General features: G+C 42.2%; 1 long non-coding RNA gene across 1 annotated transcript; it reads left to right on the plus strand.

Moving 5' to 3' along the window:
• Positions 1 to 7,835: 7,835 nt before the first annotated feature.
• Positions 7,836 to 10,339, plus strand: LOC122062706. Its single transcript, XR_006135064.1, has 2 exons — positions 7,836 to 7,929; positions 9,968 to 10,339. It is a non-coding gene; the product is annotated as an uncharacterized LOC122062706 (long non-coding RNA).
• The last annotated feature ends 4,867 nt before the right edge of the window (positions 10,340 to 15,206 follow it).

Raw genomic sequence — 15,206 nt, forward strand, 5'->3', positions numbered from 1 at the left:
TGTAATTCTGGCCTTTGGGCGTCTCTATGAATGAAATGCTTTTTGTTGAGATTTGTCTTATCGATTCACCTTTTGCCCTTTTTTTTTAGCAATCCCGAAGACCGATTCCGAATCCGAAGGTATTTTCCAGATCTTTGGCCTACAGGTGGGGTATAAATGCCGAAGCTCTCATTCAAGTGGTGGGAGCCCTTTATCACAAGGTTCGGTCTTGTTGAGTCATTAGTTCGACGGTGGGGGAATAAAGGCCGAGGCTCCCTCGCACCTCAGGGTGTCTTCATTCAGCCCCCACAGCAGGTGCTTCCATCCTAACCCCTATCCGTTGTCGACTCTCAACTAAGGTCCTATCTAAGGTTCTCGGTCAGGTCTACTCTGCCTTGGCCTGAGCTCTCAACTAAGGTTATTCTTTTGATTATGTTTTTTCGGCTTCAGCCCTAGCACCCAACCGAAGGAAGTGCCTTATACTAGTAACTATCAGGAAGCAACTGTAGTAAGCCAGCTCATATATTTATGAAATGAAAATCCTTTGGAGTGTTTGGGATGGAGAGCTACATCTTGGAAGTGCTTAGGGAAAAAAATTACGAAATGTAAATGTAAGTGTGCATGCTACTTCTATTGGTAGAATTTCCTCAAGTTATTCGAGTTCCATGATCGGGGTACCTTTTCTCTCCCCTGTAGTCTCCAGGCGATAGGACCCTGGTCGTATTATCCTCGAGACTCTATAAGGAACTTCCCAATTTGGAGCTAACTTTCCTTGATGCCTCGGGTCTGATATCTCTGCCCTTCTGAGGACAGGGTCACCCATTCTGAACTCGTTCCTTCAAACTTTGGAGTTGTAATACCTCGTAACCTTTTGCTGATAGGCGGAGATCCTTTCTTGCGAGGTGTCTCTGACTTCAGTCAAGAGGTCTAAATTATCTCGGAGTCCTTTATTGTTTTCTTCTTCATTGTAATACTGGATCTGATGGGTTACGGCTCCTACCTCCACTGGGAGTACAGCTTCGGTGCCGTAGGTTAAAATGAAGGGTGTTTCTCTGGTGTCTGATCTCTCAATCATTCGGTAAGCCCAGAGGATGTTGTATAACTCTTCTGCCCATAACCCTTTGGCATCATCCAGTCTCTTCTTTATTCCTTGGAGCATGATACGATTAGTTACCTCTGTCAGTCCGTTGGTCGATGGGTAACCGACAGATGTTTTCCTGTGGTCAATGCCGAGGGCATCACAAAACAAGCTAAAAGTTAGGTTGGCAAACTGAGTTCTATTGTTCGTTACCACCACCCAAGGATTTTGAATCAATAGACTATCGTCCTGTCAAAGAAGTCTCTTACATTCTTTTCTGATATCGTAGCCAATGCTTCGGCTTCTGCCCAATTCGTGAAGTAGTCTACCACCACCACTATAAACTTTCTTTGCCTCATGGCCAGGGGGAACGGGCTCAGGATGTCCATTCCCCACATGGCAAATGGTACCGGGCTTGACAGGGAGGAAAGCCTAGTAGAGTGCTGCCATAGGATGGGGGCAAACATTTGACACTTCTTGACGAACGATTCTGCGTCCTTCCTCATGGTCTGCTAGAACAGGCCCTGCCTCAGCACTTTATAGGCCAAGGCTCGGGCTCCCAGGTGTTGACCATATATCCTTCATGTACTTCTCAGCGTGCGTACTCACCATCGACAGGGTTCAGGCACTTGAGGTACGGTGTGGTGAACCCTATTTTGTATAGCATCTCGTCCTTCAATAGGAACCGTGCTGACCACATTCGTACCTTCCTTGCCTCATCCCTCTCCTTGGGGAGTGTTCCTTCCTTCAGGTATTCGATTATGGCATCCATCTAGCTAGGGCCGTACTTGACAATAGGTAATACCTCCCGAGGTTCTTCGGTGCTTGGTTGGGGTAATACTTTAAAATACACCAATCATCTAAGGTTTGTGAAGTCAGAGGTGGCCAATTGTGACAGTGCATCTACGTTGGCATTCTCTACCCGCAGCACCTGTCTTACCTCGAACTCCTTGAAGGCTATTACTTTTTCTCGCACTGTCTTTAAGTACTCGACCATTCTTTGTTCCTTGGCTTCATAGTCTCCATTCACCTGTCGCACCACGAGCTGTGAGTCACTGTGCACTACTAACTCTTGTACCATCAAGGCCCAGGCCAGATTTATTTTGGCTATTAGGGCTTCGTACTCAGCTTCATTGTTGGAGGCATCGAAGTCGAACCGTATTACATACTTGATTTTGAATCCTTCAGGGCTAACAAGTATGATCCCAGCACCGCTTCCCGCGCTGTTGGATGCACCATCCACATACAATGTCCAAGTCCTTTCTGCCCGAGACTCAACAGACTCCTGGGGTTCATCTGTTAGCATTGTCTCGTCTATGAAGTCCGCTAGAGCCTGTGCTTTTATTACGGTTCTTGGCTTGTACTGGATGTCAAATTCTCCCAATTCTATGGACCAGTTTACTAGGTGGCCGGACATATCTGGCCTCTGTAATATCTTCTTCAGAGGTTGGTCTGTGAGCACACACATCGTATGCGATTGGAAATAGGGCCTTAGCTTTCTTGCCGCTATTACCAGGGTGTATGTTACTTTCTCCACCTTTCTGTATCTCATTTCTGCGTCCAAAAGAGTTCGGCTAATGTAATATATTGGTTATTGTTGTCTTCCTTCTTCCTTTATCAGTTCCGCACTCACTGCCACTGTCGATACAACTAGGTATAACTATAAGGTATCCCCCGTATTTGGCTTCGTCAGTAGTGGGGGCATCGTTAGGTACTCTTTCAATAGTTCGAAGGACTTTTTGCACTCTTCTGTCCACTCGAACTTTTTTTACCCTTTAAAGGTTTTAAAGAAATGAAGCACTTATTAGCTGACCGAGACATGAACCGTCCTAGGGCGGCGACTCTACCTGTGAGCTCCTGGACTTGCTTCACATTCTGTGGTGACCTCATATCTCGAATGATCTGTATCTTTATCGGATTGGCTTCGATTCCCCTCTCCAAAACGACGAAGCCGAGAAACTTTCCCAATGCTACTCCGAACACGCACTTTGTTGGATTCAGCTTCATGTCGTATTGCCTTAATACTTGGAATGCCTTTTCTAGGTCTCAGATATGGTGTTTCGCTTTCAAGCTTTTTCACTAGCATGTCATCCATGTACACCTCCATAGTCTTGCCGATCATCCCCTTGAAGATCTTGTTTACTAACCTTTGATAAGTGGTCCCCGCGTTTTTTAGTCCGAAGGGTATTACTTCGTAGTAGTAAAGTCCTCCCTAGGTCACGATGTCTTCGAGACGTCTTCCTTACACATCTTGATCTGATTGTATCCCGAGTATGCGTCCATAAAGCTCAGCAGCCTCATGTCCCGAAGTGGCGTCGATGAGAAGGTCTATCTTTGGTAAGGGGTAGTTGTCTTTTGGGCATTCCTTATTTAAATCCGTGAAGTCGATGCAGATCCTCCAATTCCCCTTTGCCTTTGGGACCATAACCACATTGGATATCCATTCGGGGTTTTGGATTTCGCGGATGAACTTTGCTTCTAGTAACTTCTCTATCTCCTCATCTATCTTCTGCTACCTCTCGGGGGCGAAGGTCCTCTTCTTCTGCTATACTGGCTTTTTAGTCAGGTCGATGCTCAGATGATGCTCTATTACTTCTCGGTCTATCCCAGACATGTCTGAGGCCGACCAGGCGAAGACGTCAGAATTTTCTCAAAGGAATGAGATGAGTTTTTTCCGTTGTTGTCTTGGCATTATAGCCCTGACTTGGAATTGGCGAGTACTATCCCCTTCTTCGGCTTCGACTTGTATCAGCTCCTCATTCTCCCCTCTGATAATTTGTTTCATCGCGTAGATCTTCTATCGGGAGTGCTTCGCCCGCCTTTCCCTTTCCCCATAAGGTGGTGGCGTAGCACTTCCGGGACGCCTCCTGATCGCCTCGACACTCCCCAACCCCATTCTTAGTTGGGAACTTCATCTTGAGTTGTGGCGTGGAGACAACAACTTTTAATAAGTTTAAGCCAACTCTCCCTAGTATGGTGTTGTACGCTGAAGTGATGTCTACTACCAGGAAGTTGATCATAATTGTTACCTGGCGGTCTCTAGTGCCTGCCCTTACTAGAAGCTCAATTCTACTTTGACCGGGGCACCTGAGAACCCTTGCAACGGGTGTTCAACCTTATTCAGCTTTCCTTTATCTAGACCCATCTTCTGGAAGGCTTCAAGGAATAGGATATCAGCTGAGCTGCCGTTATCCACCAAGATCCTTTTTACTCTACAATTGGCTACGGTCATGGTGATTACCAGGGCATCGTCATGTGGCATCTGCACCCTTTCCAGGTCGTCATCCGAGAAGGATATAACCGTCCCCGTCCTTGCCCTCTTGTTTGACCATTCGGCCACATGCACGCTTCTCGCATAGGCTTTTTCTTTTCTAGCCGAGATGGAACTATCTCCAGCGGTTAGGCCTCCACTGATAGTTGTTATAACCTTAGTTGGACTTTTATGATCGTCACGGGGGCGATTGTTAGCTTCTTCAGGTGTCCGATCCCTTTGTCGTTCCTGATTGCCCCTACGGGTTGCCCCCTTCTTTCACGGTGACCCCTACAGTCTCTTTGGAGGTTGTCCCTGTGGTCATTGCCGTCTTAGGCATCTTCCTTTTCACAGTCTACAAACTGACCTAGGTATCCTCTTCGGATCATTCCTTCGATCTCTCCTTTCAGGTGCCAACAATCTTCTGTGTCATGGTCGTGGTCTCTGTGGAAGTGGAAATACTTGTCCATGTTGCGTCTCTCAGGATGTCATCCCATCTTCCCAGACCACTTCATGACTTCGGTGTCTGGAGTTTCTTTTGTCTACGTTAGCACGTCCGTCCGTCTTCGATTTAAGGGTGCATATCTCTCGAACTTGTTCGACAGACTGGGTGGCCGATCACGTTCAAACTTTCGTCTCTTGCCCTCGGAAGGTTTGTCATCATCTCTTGAGGTCCTTTTACTCCATGTCTTCACTTCAGCTTCCTCATCAGCTTGGAGGGTTTCTTCAATCTGAATATATTTATCACACCGAGCCCTCAACTCAGCTAGGTTCTTCGGTGTATGTTTCGTCAAAGACCTTTTTAGCTTTTTATCTTTGACACCTCCCAACAAGGTCGTGAACTCTTCTTTCGGGTCCAAACCTTTGATCGTGATCTTCTCCTACTGGAAGCGCTTCATGTAGCTTCGTAGTCACTCTCCTTCATATTGTTTGACATTGGTCAGGTTCAATGTGGTCTTCTGAAGGGGTTGGCTACTGGAGAATCCCCTCATGAAGAAGTAACTCAAATCGTTGAAGCTGTGAATCAATTTTGTCGGCAGGTAGTTGCACCATAACCTTGTCGCTCCTCTGAATGTTAAAGGCGACACACGACACATAATGTTTTTCGAGACTCAGTGAAACTGCATCGCAATCTTGAAGCCTTTCAGATGATCGACGGGATCTCCAGACCCGTCGTAGGTGTCATATTTGGGTAGACGAAAATCGACCGAGAGGGGGTCCCTCATGACCTCATCGGCTAGAGTCGTGTCATTAGTGAGGTCCGGCTCACGAGTTTTAGTCTTGTTTTCTACTACCTTTTGGATCTCATCTTTCAGGTCTAGGATCATCTGCTTCAACCCCGAGTCCTCACGTCTCTATCCATCTCCTTGGCGTAGTCCCTCATGCCTAGCCCTGGTGGCCCTCCATGTCCTTTCTTTGGGTGCAGGGCTTTCCCTCATGGCTTGGTTTCGAGGATTTTGGCCAGACCTTATCGATCCTGAACTACTCCGGCCCTCGTCTTAGGCTCGTTTTGGCTGGACATGGGAGCCTCGCGGTGCTCCGTCGGTCCTCTGAGAGATAGCCTTGGAGACCTCCTTCATTGTCTCTGCCATTCGGTCATACTTCTCCTGAAGGGCATCGAACTGCTCTTTTGTCACATTCCTACGCCCTAGGAGGGGGTGGAAGATTACTATCTCCATGTACTGAATATCTGACCAAGAGCTAGTCCCTCGTGGAACCTTCCCGATCATTAATTTCCTGTTCTTCTCTGATTTCCATCGAGGGGGGGAGCCCTCCTGAAGCTTCCCCCTCATCCATGTTTATACTCGACGCTGCTTTGGTTTTCTTACGATTGTAGGTTTTCCCCACCATTACTGTCATTCCCACAGACGACGCCAATCTGTTACTACCGAAAATCCGTATGAGCCGACCCTGCACAAGCACAGAAGGGAGGGCCCCGGAGGTATCTCCGGGATTAGTCCTTCGATGCCCCAGTTAGTGACCGACAAAACAATTTTTTACAAGAGTATTGGTGGGTGTCGGTGTACCTCCTCTAGGTTCCTTTTCGGTTCCCTCTTATAGGGTTTCTCGTCCTAGGGTTTCGGGGATCCCTCCTTGGGAATCTTCTCCTCACGTGGTTCGAAGCCTTGGGCCTCTATCGGATGGGCAACACAAGTCCCTCCCTCGGATGCTATGTGTCCTCGCTTTATTGGGTGACAAATTCTGTCGTATCAGATTTTGACCCTAAACCTTTTCCCAGGTGGGCTTGAGTAGGCCTTGTTAGATGAGAATTTAGCATTTAAGATTTTTTTAATTATCTGAAATTTTGTAAGGAATCCTTATCTGGGTTATCGAAAGAAGCTTTAGAGGTAGTTTGGAGTTTGGATTCCTTATGTTTCTGAAATACTTTAACAGATTGGTTTAGATTACTTCTCTATCTTGAGAATCTCACTGAAGGATGGAATTTCAAGGAATCAGTTGGTGCTTTGGTTGATACAATTCTCGAAGAGGAAAAGTTGATGGAGGATCTGAGCGAGAGATGAGAGGGCAAAGGGGTTTTCTTAGGTTGGGGATGAGTTTTCGAAGTTGAGAAAGCGAGTCTCATAGCTTGAATATAGCCAGTTAGGGTCGGTTACTCCTTGAACTTCTCTGAAGAAGAAAGAGATGAGTTGAGTTGTTCACAAGTCGCAATTTGTTTTTTTTTTGGTAAACGTCAATTCATTCAGAAATAAGACATGAGTTACACAAGGTTTCAGGACCTTCCAATATAGGGGATGGGCAAAATCAATAACTTCCCTAGACATACAGTTGTAAACACAACTTTCACTAACAAGTGCAAATTTCTCATTCACGATAGAGAGATAGAGTTGTAATGGGCTTAAAAGCAGCACATGCCAGACACGAAATATCACAGTATGCATGTGACCCAATGCATGTTAGACAGAGAGTGTCACAGTATGCATTCGACCCAACGAAAGACCGACTGCCTCTTCCGATGGATCTAATTCCATTGGCAACCGAGCATCCATCGGTGATGGCCAGACCAAGTTCAGATCGAAAAGTGCAAACATCAAATATTTCTCCAACGAAGAAAGTCATCATCGAAAATCCTTGGGCAACCACTTCTGATACTTGTGGAAGGTCACCGCCTGCCACAAAATCACTCACAACACCTCTCATCACCAATAGATTCTACTGCAAAGGAGATGGTGATACTTGTAGAAGGTCACAGTCGCAATTTGTTGTTCGCCTGTTTGCCGAAAAAGAAAGAGATAAGAAAGGGGATGATGTGGGAACAAACGAGATATGTTTTGATATTAGGGGCGTGTTTGGTTGTGTAAATCTAAGGATTTACTTTATGTAGAATCACAATTCTTTCTATGATTTGTTTGGTTCCACTAACATTCATTAGGGAGGCACATACTTCCAAAGAATCACTAATTCTCATAGACTATTTATTATCTCAATAGTTAATTCAGATCTGATAGACCTTTTTAGAACTTAGTATAAAAGGGGTAATCCTTTGAAGAATAACAAAAATCGGGAAACCAGAGACTCCATCACTACTCGCTCTCCCCAGCTCTATCGAAAACCTTCCCACCGACAAAGGAAGCCAACGGTGACTCCTCAAATCACCTTCAAGGTATTTTTCTCGACCCTTTTGCTCCTCTCTCTCTCTCTTTCTCCATCTTGCAGATTACATGTTGGAAATTTAGGTTTTTTTCAAAGATACAAAAGGGCTTATTTCTGTGGAGAAAATTTGGAGTTTTTTCGTCCCCCTATTTTAGGAACTAGGGTTTGTTAGGAGGGAGGTCTAGCAGCTATAGGTTGAGTATTTGGTCTAAGATGGTGCATAAATGAAAGGGTCCTAATCAGTTACCTCATTTGATTCTTCGTGCATGAGAAGACGAAGCATGAAAGGGAGGTCTTGGAAACGCCTCTGGCCATGGTTGAAGGTGATCTGAGGGTACTGGTTTTGTTCGTCATTTAATTCATTCCCGCTTTCTTCCATCGAAGGTGAAGTATAAGATTTGGAGAGAAGAGGGTGAGGAGGGGTTGTAGAGAGAGGCTGGAGTTTTGGGTTCATCTGTTCTGCCCATTACAGATTTAGAGAGGGAGAAGAAGAGGAACCGAGAGAGGGTCTCTTCTATGCTTACAGTTTCTGGTACTCTAATTCACTTCTTAAAGCAGAAACATGGGTCTCTTCTCTGCTTATTTAAGAATAACAGTTATTTTTATCACATATATCATCTGTTTCTCAGTGTTTGCATATTACAACCCTTAGTTCCTTGGCATCCGTTGTTGGCAGATTCATTTACCTTATTCTTAAATTAGGGTTAGGTTTTTATCTGAATGAAATTCCAACATAAGTATCAAATACCCAGTAATGGCAGGAACTATTTGGCGAGTTGGAGTGACCAACATCATACCAGGACCTGGTGGAAACCCAGTGTGTACAATACAGTCTCAGCATGGCACGGCTGATCCCAGCTCATTCATGCCCATTTAGAAGGGTGACCCATTTAGATTAAAAATTTTACTTTTCAGTATGTATCACAATGCAGTTGTAAGGTTTTTATCCAAACTCAAAATATGGGTGTTCAGAGGTTATATGACGGAACAAAGAAAATCTTTATTTGACAACTTGCTGCATCTTGTACATGAAGCATGGACGAGATTAAAATAGTTCCATAATGTACTGCCCATTACAGATTTAGAGAGAGATGAAATTTTGTTTTGGTTTTGTCTTCGTTATTGACTAGTAATGCATTAAGAACTGGATCTCATGTGTTTTCATTTAAAACTGCAGTTTGTATGGATTGTTTGATAGTTTTTTAGCCATGACAAAATATCCCTGATTAGAACTGAATTATTAAGTGCATGCCATGGTTGAGCTGAGATGTATTGTTTTTGACCTTTGTTATTAGCACCCACCACCGTTTTTGGGGGGTTTCTAATAACTGTGCTTTATAGACATTCCAAACCTTTTAAAAGTAGAATTAAAGCACCTTGAGAATACATCCAATTAACAAATATAACCTCTAAATGCCAAACCCAAGAAGTATAGTATTATAAGTATAATCTTTCCCCCAAGGAAATTAATTGTATCAATAAAATATCCAGCACTGATGGCAATGTGAGACCTAATAGCAAACCAAATTGGAGCTGAACACCTCCATGAGATAGACATATCAGAGCCAGAACCACTATTGTTACTGGCATGCATAATGTGCCATTTCCTGGCAGCCACTGCTGTTTGCAGGCTTATGAATCATAGTACTTTTGACCATGTTTCACATGTTCAGTACCTTATGGATCATTGTAATTTTGATATAATATTTGCACATCCTTCTCTGTGATTTATTGTATTTTTGATATAATATTTGCCTCTCCTTCTATGTGCAAAACCGATGAATAATGTGAGGGATAATTGAGTTTTTTCCTTTTACCTCTTTGAAGTTTGTTATGTATACCCACTATCAAAGTAACTGTTTCAAAGTGTTCCCATGAGATCTACAATAATTTGATTAAATAGTGATAAGTTGTTCTTCAAATGGTAATTCGATATAATGAGGCTTGATGGGGGTGGATTGATCATGTTTTGAGGAAAGATGGAACATTTCTTATAATGATTGTGACATTTCCCTTATAATGAAATGCATTCTAATTTTGAAATGTAGATTTACGTAGTAATGGATAGAGATGATGATAACGATGAGGCTTATGAGAGGCACACGAAAGTAATTATATTTGTGGCTGCTTTTGTCGTTATAGCAGTGGAATAGTATAAGAAACTTTCCTAAAGTAAACAACCTTATCATAATGAGCCTTGCCATGGCTTTGAGACACAGAGAATCGTGGGAGGTACTAGCAAGACATGTCGAGACATGATAAGAATGAGCAGGAAAAGCATTGTATAACTTATGTCATATGATACGAGAGAGTGGTCTTTTGTATGACAGTAATACTGTTCATGTGGAACAACTGGTTATATTTTTGTACACATTTGGTCATAATGTTAAAAATCGTGTCCTCTTACATCATTTTGGGCATTATGATGAAACTATAAGTCGGTATTTAAATGTTGTTTTGGGGTAACCAAACGATTTTTTTGTTTTGAAGATTGTTCAATAGAATGTCTCTCAAAGGAATTATGTCCAAATTCGATACATACGCCATTTGATTTACGGAACCAAACACACCCTTAGGGTGTTGTTTTGAAAGGGTAAAAGGATCAAACTACATTATTGAAGGGTAATATGTGGCATTTGTGAATTATTAAAATAACTTAATGGTTTCAACTTAATAGACTGGGGTTATTTGGAAGCCCCACCATAGTCTGGGGAAGGGCTGTGTCATTTTTGAAAACACATGGGGGTTTGTAATAGAGGCAAAGTACAAGGGAGGGGCAAGTAATTTATTCAAAAAATTAAATATACATTATACAACTACTAAAAGAAAACATATAATAATAAATAATTTGATTCAATGTTAAGTTTATATCTATTTCAATAAATAATTTGGAGATAAAGAAGTCCTTTTTGAATAACAAATTAGAAACGTTAAGAAACCATTTTTAAAAGATTTTGATTTCAATATTTGAAACCATCTGCTAAATGATTCGGTTATGGTTTTACTTAAAACTTCTTGCAATGAACCGAACAAAACCATTTGCACCGAAACTGAACCGATTAACACCCTTACATAAAATCGAAATTCCAAAAATAGCGGCTTGCCCTCTTTTCTCCAACTTGCCTATTTTCTTCCCCAAATCCATCTCCTTCCTCTTCTCCCTCTCCAGGAATCTCCATCCAAATTGAAGAACTGCCCTATTTTCGGTGGGATTTCATCAGAAAAGCTTGTTTGAACCAGCCTTGAAAGTTGTCAAGTATGGAATCTTCGATGGCGGTAGAGATCTAGTAAAAGTGTTCTTTTCTAACGTAATTGAGTTCACCCTTTTCCGGGTGGAAATCCAATCAAGGCTTGGGCCCGATAAATGATTTGAATTAACATTTTTTTGAGGTCCATATAGTGAATGGGATTAGAAGGAATGAGACGTTGTAAACCCATTGTGAGACAGATCAAGCAATTGAAGGTTGTTACAACTTGCCAAGCTAGATAGAATGCTACTTTCAAGCTGATTTTTCCCAAGTGAAGAAGACGTTTAGATTGGTCAACATGCCAAGCTTCGGTGGAATCAAACCTAAGATCTGGTTGGTCTTGAGTTGCAACTGCACAAGATTCGTAGCAGAGGAGAGAACAGAGGGTATCAAATTTCCAATCTCCTATGGCAGTTATGGTTCTTCGTTTTGGGTAAGAAGAAGAAGAAGAAGAAAAAAATGATTCAGGAAAAAATCAGTCCTGTGAATCTGTTGTGACTGGCATCCAAGTACAAAAGTCTGGAAAGATTCCCAAGCTAGAAGGTAAAACTTCCATAGAAATTATTCATGCTAAGGTACAGGGACCCAAGTTACTTAGATTCCCAAGTTCTAATGGAAGAGTTCTAGAGAATGAAATTCCATAATGAAATAACCTAGAGGGGGGGTGAATAGGTTATACTAGTGAAATTTAACTCTTTTCGATAAATAGGTCACAAGTGTGACTGCAAGTTAAAATAATGCGGAGAGAATAAAACAAGTACAACCACAAACACAAGATTTATAGTGGTTCGACTCAATTCGAGTCTAGTCCACTCCCTACAAGAATCCTCTTGTAAGGTATTCCACTAGTTCTCCCTTTCAGTACAGTAGGTAGGGAAGAAAACCTTTATAATCTTTTTAACGGATAAGAGTATCCTTACAAATCTCCTTTACAGGCAGAGAGACACCTTTACAATCTCCTTTGCAGGTAGAGATGCACCTTACAATCTTCTTTAAGGTAGAGAGACACCTTACACTCTTTTAAGGATAGGAGGATCCTTACAATCTCTTAAGGATGAGAGGGTCCTTACACAAGCTTAGTACAGTCTAGACTTAATGTAAAATAGAAAATGGAGAAGTGGAATAAAAGAGAATTACCTCCGGTGTGGTGCAAATGAAATATGCAATGATGATAGAATGAATACACCTTTTGAAGTCTTCTTGATGCTTATAATGTAAATGCCAAGATGTAGATGAAGACTTGTAGATGGTCTTGAGTTCCTCTTGAATGTAAAATAAAGAACTTGAACTCAAGAGATGGTGTAGACCAATTCTCACTTCTAATGCTCAAATAATGCTTCTCTAAAGTTGAGATTAATTGTTAATTAATGAGTAGTATTAGAGGTATTTATAGGTGAGCTTAGGAGAGCATTTTATGTAGTAAATCTCACTTAAACTGTCATATTCTGGGTCCACCGGTCGACCGCCGTTGGTAGCCGGTCGACCACCAAGAGCCGTTGAGGTAAAATATAGCCGTTGGGGCACTTTCAGGCAGTCACCGGTCGATCGGGACTTTCTACCGGTCGACCGGCTATGTTCTCGGATAGTTTCAGTCGTCTGGGTCCACTGGTCGACCGCCATTGGTAGCCGGTCGACCGCCAAGAGCCGTTGAGGTAAAATATAGCCGTTGGGGCACTTCCAGGCAGTCACCGGTCGACCGAGACTTTCTACCGGTCGACCGGCTATGGTCTCGGATAGTTCCGGTCGACCGGGGCTTCCAGCCTGTCGACCGCCAACATGACATGCTCTGTTTTGACAGAATACTATCATACTGACCAATCATCAGTGTTTTGACTATAACTTTTTGGTCCGACTTCAGATTGATCTGATATCAGTTTCATTGGAATCACAACTCAATTTCCTACAACTTCTATGAAGGTTACATCTCCTGATACTAATTTTAAGATTCCCTAAAATACCCTTGAGTCAAGTTAATGTGGTTTTCACAGAATTTCACTAGAACATATTTTTCCTAATATGTTCCTTACCACTTAGAGACTCTCCATACTTGGTCAAGGTGTGCTCTATGATCATTCTAGTATGATGCAATGCACATGCATGTGGTGAGTGCATATATATATATGANAAATATGTTTCTGAAATACTTTAACAGATTGGTTTAGATTACTTCTCTATCTTGAGAATCTCACTGAAGGAGGGAATTTCAAGGAATCAGTTGGTTCTTTGTTTTTTTTTTGGTAAACGTCAATTCATTCAGAAATAAGACATAATCAATAACTTCCCTAGACATACAGTTGTAAACACAACTTTCACTAACAAGTGCAAATTTCTCATTCACGATAGAGAGATAGAGTTGTAATGGGCTTAAAAGCAGCACATGCCAGACACGAAATATCACAGTATGCATGTGACCCAATGCATGTTAGACAGAGAGTATCACGATATGCATTCGACCCAACGAAAGACCGACTGCCTCTTCCGATGGATCTAATGCCATTGGCAACCGAGCATCCATCGGTGACGGCCAGACCAAGTTCAGATCGAAAAGTGCAAACATCAAATATTTCTCCTACGAAGAAAGTCATCATCGAAAATCCTTGGGCAACCACTTCTGATACTTGTGGAAAGTCACCGCCTGCCACAAAATCACTCACAACACCTCTCATCACCAATAGATTCTACTGCAAAGGAGATGGTGATACTTGTAGAAGGTCACAGTCGCAATTTGTTGTTCGCCTGTTTGCCGAAAAAGAAAGAGATAAGAAAGGGGATGATGTGGGAACAAATGAGATATGTTTTGATATTAGGGGTGTGTTTGGTTGTGTAAATCTAAGGATTTACTTTATGTAGAATCACAATTCTTTCTATGATTTGTTTGGTTCCACTAACATTCATTAGGGAGGCACATACTTCCAAAGAATCACTAATTCTCATAGACTATTTATTATCTCAATAGTTAATTCAGATCTGATAGACCTTTTTAGAACTTAGTATAAAAGGGGTAATCCTTTGAAGAATAATAAAAATCGGGAAACCAGAGACTCCATCACTACTCGCTCTCCCCAACTCTATCGAAAACCTTCCCACCGACAAAGGAAGCCAACGGTGACTCCTCAAATCACCTTCAAGGTATTTTTCTCGACCCTTTTGCTCCTCTCTCTCTCTTCTCCATCTTGCAGATTACATGTTGGAAATTTAGGTTTTTTTCAAAGATACAAAAGGGCTTATTTCTGTGGAGAAAATTTGGAGTTTTTTCGTCCCCCTATTTTAGGAACTAGGGTTTGTTAGGAGGGAGGTCTAGCAACTATAGGTTGAGTATTTGGTCTAAGATGGTGCATAAATGAAAGGGTCCAAATCAATACCCTCATTTGATTCTTTGTGCATGACAAGACAAAGCATGAAAGGGAGGTCTTGGAAACGCCTTTGGCCATGGTTTGCCCAAAATGATGTAAGAGGACACGAACAGTATTACTGTCATACAAAAGACCACTCTCTCGTATCATATGACATAAGTTATACAATGCTTTTTCTGCTCATTCTTATCATGTTTCGACATGTCTTGCTAGTACCTCCCACGATTCACTATGTCTCAAAGCCATGGCATGGCTCATTATGATAAGGTTGTTTACTTAGGAAAGTTTCTTATACTATTCCACCGCTATAACGACAAAAAGTAGCCACAAATATAATTACTTTCTTGTGCACATCATCTCTATTCATTACTACGTAAATCTACATTTCAAAATTAGAATGCATTTCATTATAAGGGAAATGTCACAATCATTATAAGAAATGTTCCATCTTTCCTCAAACATGATCAATCCACCCCCATCAAGCCTCATTATATCGAATTACCATTTGCATAGTTGTACGGCATGCCGTCCGACGTTTTGGAGAGGGAAATCGGTGGACCGATTAGTGTCACCTTCATTAATCGACGCCAAGGGTCTATGGCGTGCCAAATCGTCCCCGCGTTACTTTTCTATTCTTTTACAAACTTAAAACAAAAACCATTCAAAACCCCCCACAACCCCATTTC

The sequence above is a fragment of the Macadamia integrifolia genome, unplaced genomic scaffold (genome assembly GCF_013358625.1).
Source record: "Macadamia integrifolia cultivar HAES 741 unplaced genomic scaffold, SCU_Mint_v3 scaffold1091, whole genome shotgun sequence".
Taxonomy (NCBI): domain Eukaryota; kingdom Viridiplantae; phylum Streptophyta; class Magnoliopsida; order Proteales; family Proteaceae; genus Macadamia; species Macadamia integrifolia.